The sequence below is a fragment of the Corythoichthys intestinalis genome, chromosome 13 (genome assembly GCF_030265065.1).
Source record: "Corythoichthys intestinalis isolate RoL2023-P3 chromosome 13, ASM3026506v1, whole genome shotgun sequence".
NCBI classification, from domain to species: Eukaryota; Metazoa; Chordata; class Actinopteri; order Syngnathiformes; family Syngnathidae; genus Corythoichthys; species Corythoichthys intestinalis.
In genome coordinates this window covers 39,482,577-39,488,607 of record NC_080407.1, presented here as the reverse complement: position 1 = coordinate 39,488,607, position 6,031 = coordinate 39,482,577, and positions in this window count along the sequence as shown.

Here is a 6,031-nt window from a genome sequence, read left to right as displayed (position 1 = left end):
GAAAACGGTGAAAAGTGAGTCCAGTTTTCCTCGCCCTTTTATTTGTCGTGGGAGACGCTGTTGCACAAGGGAACACAACAATACACGCCCATATTTTCTTTCTAATACACCGAAGGAATTAGCTTAGCACTACCACAAGTTACAATCCCCGTTGAGTCTGCCGGACCGGAAGTAAGGGATATTACCAGCATGGAGGCGTATCCAAACAATGACGTAGTACATCCCATTCCCTATTAGCAGTATAACTTTGACATGCAAGCCGCGACAGATAACTCTATTTCCGGCTGTTCCCTTAACAAAATAAACCCACCCGGACACAGCGCAACGCGCCAACATATTAAGTATTTAAATAATATTTATAATTAAATAGTTTTTAATAATGGTCATGGGTATAAAACATAAAAAGAATTTCTTAATACACATTTTCAGACTAAATTCCTGTTCATTCAAATTTTTAAAAAATTGCTTTTTTTTTTTTTTGTAGGCAAAGCACTGATATAAATTGTGTCAATGACTCACTTATTTTCCAGTTGTTCATTAATACTATTCAAATCCAATTTCAAAGCACGATTTACAGTTTGAATAGAAGTTTGTGACTTCGAGCCGTTATATGAATGGGTTTATGTGTGTGGTTTCTTTACAAAAAGAAATGAGAGCACTTTGCTATCTAGCAATAACTAAAGCACTGGCCAGCTTTACTACGTGATTGCTTTTGATTTTGCCGTGCGATTTGACTACACAAAAAAAAAAAAAAAAAAAATGCACATGCACTATTTCAACTTTCATTGTATATATACATTAGCTGTCTTTATACACATTACTGAATCCATTATTGTATTCATCATGTAAGAGAGTCAATTAAAACACTTATCAATAATCATTGCTTAATATATACGTAACGCGATTGCACAAATTATATGATTTTTGTCCCTCTGAGATTGCCGTACACAGCAAAATCTGTGGAGTAGATTTTTTGGTGAAAATTATTTTTGAGTTGATTGGTGTTCATCTGCGTGTTGTTTCAACAACATCAGTGTTAAGATCGCTTTTGGCGCTGTTTCAATTAAGTGAGTTGAACACAGACACCCTTGTCAGAGTTAATCAGCCACACGCAGTTTGAGCGCACGTGTCGGAAAATAAAGCAGGCGCAAAGACTTGCGGGTGAAATGACACGACTACTGTGAGTAGTCAAGAGTAGTGTAAAGAGTCAAGAATCTGCACTGGACAAAGTGGGGGCGTATTTTGTGGGGATTTCAATATTGATTTGCTCAATCCGAACAAGCACCAATCGGTTGATGAATTTATCAATAATCTGTACAGTATGAGTTTGTATCCAAAAATCACCAGACCGAGTCAAATCACAACCCACAGTGCTACTTTAATAGATCATATATTCACCAATGACATTGAAAGTAATACAGTAAGCAGACTGTTCATTCATGATATTAGTGACCACCTACCAGTTTTTACAGTTTATAATGGCACCCAGCTAAGAAATTTGCCAGAGAAGAATGTCAAGTACAGGCGAGTGAGGAACTCATTTAAAAAGGATTTACTGGCAGAAAATTGGGAAAATGTTTATAATTGAATTGACATCGACTGTGGATATGAAACATTTTTAAAATATATTCACACCACTATATGATAAAAACTGTCCAATAAAACGGTACAGCAGAAAACAAAAGTACAAAGATCGACCGTGCTTCGCGAATGGATTACAAAACGCTTGTAAGAAAAATACACTGTATAGAGAATTCATAAAACAAAGAACTACAGAGGCAGAAAAAAATATAAAAATAAACTCACCAATATCATAAGGGTATGTAGGAAACAATACTATCGTAAAATATTCTATAACAACCAAAACAACATGCAACATCTAGCATGAGGGACAAATGCATATTTGACCCCCCCTAGCAACAGTTGCTAACGTCATGAATATTAATGAGCAAAGGTGACGTGTTACGTATGGTACGCTATTTTAATGAACATCCACTGTTCTTAAGTAGTTAAAATTCAGGTTTTGCATTTAGGAAATGTGTGGGGATAACTTAGGAGATGGAGGTTGGGGTTACTGCTTGTTCTGTTATCTTCTATTTTTGCAATTAACCCCCCACCCCCAGAAAGATTATGGCTCCGTGGCAACCTTAATGTCACGGAGTTCGAGCGAGAAATTTCTATCCACTCTCACCCCTGCTACAGTTTGTGTTGTGATGAGGAACAGATATACTGTGTACGTGCTATGAAATGGCAATGAAATAAGTACTCGTCTTCTACCTGACCTATGTCTTGGAGAGGGCTGTAGAGATGCTGGAGCTGGAGATTCCAGTGTGGTCATAGACCGAAATCGCAGAGGGTCAGCATGGAGCGCCAACTCTGAAGAGGATTACTGCCTGGGTGTGTGAGACATGCAATGCAGGCCTATGTCTCCACCCAGAGAGGAACTGCCACTGGCAGTTCTACCAAGGCTTCTGAGGAATCAAAGACTAAAAAAATGAATATAGTTTTCATTTTATGGCCTGTGTTGCACATTGAAAGGAAAAGTATCCAACAAATTTTATATTGTAGTTTATACAGTGGGGCAAATAAGTATTTAGTCAACCACTAATTGTGCAAGTTCTCCCACTTGAAAATATTAGAGAAGCCTGTAATTGTCAACATGGGTAAACCTAAACCATGAGAGACAGAATATGGGGGGGGAAAAAACAGAAAACAATATTGTTTGGTTTATTTATTTGTTTTTATTATTCATTTATGTATTTGCAAATCATGGTGGAAAATAAGTATTTGGTCAATACCAAAAGTTCACCTCAATACTTTGTTATGTACTCTTTGTTGGCAAAAGCGGAGGCCAAACGTTTTCTGTAACTCTTCACAAGCTTTTCACACACTGTTGCTGGTATTTTGGCCCATTCCGCCATGCAGATCTCCTCTAGAGCAGTGATGTTTTGGGGCTGTCAATGGGCAACACGGACTTTCAACTCCCTCCACAGATTTTCTATGGGGTTGAGATCTGGAGACTGGCTAGGCCACTCCAGGACCTTGAAATGCTTCTTACGAAGGCACTTCTTTTTTGCCCTGGCTGTATGTTTGGGATCATTGTCATGCTGAAAGACCCAGCCACGTCTCATCTTCAATGCCCTTGCCGATGTAAGGAGATTTTCACTCAAAATCTCTCGATACATGGCCCCATTCATTCTTTCCTTTACACAGATCAGTCGTCCTGGTCCCTTTGCAGAAAAACAGCCCCAAAGCATGATGTTTCCACCCCCATGCTTCACAGTGGGTATGGTGTTCTTCTGATGCAATTCAGTATTCTATCTCCTCCAAACACGAGAACCTGTGTTTATACCAAAAAGTTCTATTTTGCTTTCATTTGACTGGACGTGTACTTTCTTTAGCAGGGGGACACGTCTGGCAGTGCAGGATTTGAGTCCCTGGCCGCACATTGTGTTACTGATAGTAGCCTTTGTTACTGTGGTCCCATCTCTCTGTAGGTCATTCACTAGGTCCCCCCGTGTGGTTCTGGGATTTTTGCTCACCGTTCTTGTTATCATTTTGACGCCACGGGGTGAGATCTTGCATGAAGCCCCAGATCGAGGGAGATTATCAGTGGTCTTGTATGTCTTCCATTTTGTAATAATTGCTCCCACAGTTGATTTCTTTACACCAATCGTTTTAGCTCCTGCAGATTCAGTCTTCCCAGCCTGGTGCAGGTCTACAATTTTGTCTGGGGTGTCCTTCGACAGCTCTTTGGTCTTGGCCATACTGGAGTTTGGAGTGTGACTGACTGAGGTAGTGGACAGGTGTATTTTATACCGATGATGAGTTAAAACAGGTGCCATTAATACAGGTAACGAGTGGAGCCTCGTTAGACCCCGTTAGAAGAAGTTAGACCTCTTGGACTGCCGGAAATCTTGCTTGTTTTTAGGTGACCAAATACTTATTTTCCACTCTAACTTGGAAATAAATTCTTTAAAAATCAAACAATATGATGTTCTGTTTTTTTTCTTCCACATTCTGTCTCTCATGGTTGAGGTTTACCCATGTTGACAATTACAGGCATCTCTAATATTTTCAAGTGGGAGAACTTGCACAATTAGTGGTTGACTAAATATTTATTTGCCCCACTGTATATAAATACGTATATAATAATGTACTACACACTGTATGATATGTTTATATATATAGCCACTATTTTGCACTCTAGCCTTTGACCATACCTGCTTTTTTGTTGAATTATCAAATATTAAACTATTCTGTCTCATTTTTTTCTGTTGAATGTTTATCATAACAAGTTGAATAAATATCGCGCTTAAAAACGTTTCGTCGAGCATGTTTGGTTGTCAATAGGACATCTATATTACAAATTTTGACAAAAAAATTGTGATTTTTTGTCTTTTTGGGTACAAAATGTTAATTATATTTGGTTGAAGAAGAAAACAACAGTTTTGGACATGAAGCTTATGGTGTCCTAAAAAAGGGATCCAATCTGGCAATTTTGATTTTTTTCCTTTGAAATATGAAGGCAACATCAAAGGTACGCAGATTTGGAAAAAATAAGAGGTGTTAAGGGGTTAAACTAAAAAAAGTATAAAAAATTATTTTTTTTTAAACGACGTAAATGCACGTCACTGCCATGCTGCATACGTTGACTGCTTTTCTCATTCTTTAGCACAGCGTGGGTTGCCATATAACCGCTCATTTACAACCCCCATTTGAGCGGTGTAATTGACCACTTGTAGGGCAACTTGTGCAGCCTCGTATATCGCACACAAAAAGCGGCCAGATCTGCCACGTCGGTACCGGCGATACTTCGGGTATTGCAGAAAAGGCAGTCCCGTCACATTTTCTGAATCTTAGAATCAACTTGGTAATGAAGTATCTGTTTTAGTTACAACCCTAGTTTTGAGTTATTGTAATTATAATTAGGCTTGTTCTGAACAAAAGGAAGAGGAGGCTAGGACTGAATAAAAACAAGTTGTTTATAATGAATAAAATTAACAAGCACAGTGAAGTACAACCACTTTAAAATTCGAAGCAGAGTCGAGAGGGGGCTGAAGTCATCGACGGGCTGAAATCATTAAAAGCTCAAACAATTTTAATAATCATTGTCCGACTTGTACGACAAATTATGAGGCCCAAAAAAAGAAAAGAGGACTATGAGATTATAGTCGTACTGTTACTAGGAGGAAAAAAAGTTGTCCTGTTACGTAGGGGTAATGTAGCTGAATAAGCAGCCACGTACTTCCTGTAGCGCTTTGTTGCCTCCACTAAAGTCATAAATAATGAAAGCATCTTGTGAGGCTCTACATCAAATTATAATCAATGGAAGGATTTTACTGATGCTGTCGGAGCTCCCAGCTAAGGAACATTAACATAAAGTGTGTAGCCCCTTATTCAGCTACATTACCCCTTCGTAATAATACTTTTTTTCTTGTAGTAACGGTACAACTTTAATTTCGTAGTACTTTTTTCCCCTCCCTTTATTTGGCTCCAATACTGTCATAATATGTCACTGTCAATCAAGAGTAGTAACTATTTAAATTATACATAATCAACCCTCCCCAAAAAAACTAATATTTGTGAGCCAATTAGGGGTGGGCGATATGGCCTTAAATACGTATCACGATAAATGGAGCAGATTTACCTCGATAACGATAAATGACGATAAAGTCGCCCAAGCGGACTGTTGTATAATTTGAAAATCTGAATCAATGCATGAAATACAGATTAACAGTTTCTTGTTGATTTAGTTACCAGCATTCAATTTGATATATTTAACAATTGTACGTGCAGTCTAGACATTAGGTTTATAAAAATGTATTGTAAACAATAAGAATTCAAGTATGAGCATTTATAACAGCGTGTATGGCTTGAACAATCTACATTGTCAAAATCAATATGCCTGTGCAAACATGTCATTGTAACACAAATGACTTGCAGCTTGAACAGTAGGCTACACTTCAAAAAGACAATTTATTGTTAATGGCTGCTGTGACATAATTATTCAATACAAGTGTTTACTTTA